Here is a 345-nt window from a genome sequence, read left to right on the forward strand (position 1 = left end):
AGGGTGGGGGGGTCCCTCCCTCTTTCCCAGCTGGGCTGTAGGGTTGAGCATCACGGAGGGGATGTGGATCCCTGGAGCGGCACCGGGGCCGTGTGCGGTGAGTGGTCTTGGGGATCCCCGGGCTGGGGGGGGGGCTGGAGGTCATCGCCCCACAGCGAGGGCACTGGCTGGGAACTGGCCCAGCAGTTTGGGGTGAGCCCTGAACGAGTGTTGGGGTGGCCGCGGTACCCCACGGGGTTGTGCTTCCCCTCCCGTGACCCTGCTGCAGGGACAGGGGGCTGTAGGAGAGACAAATCCGGGCAGCTCTGGTGAGCTCCCTCCGTGCCCCCTCCCTGGGTACCTGGG

This window comes from Chaetura pelagica, unplaced genomic scaffold (genome assembly GCF_000747805.2).
Source record: "Chaetura pelagica isolate M959 unplaced genomic scaffold, ChaPel_1.0 scaffold1445, whole genome shotgun sequence".
Classification (NCBI taxonomy): domain Eukaryota; kingdom Metazoa; phylum Chordata; class Aves; order Apodiformes; family Apodidae; genus Chaetura; species Chaetura pelagica.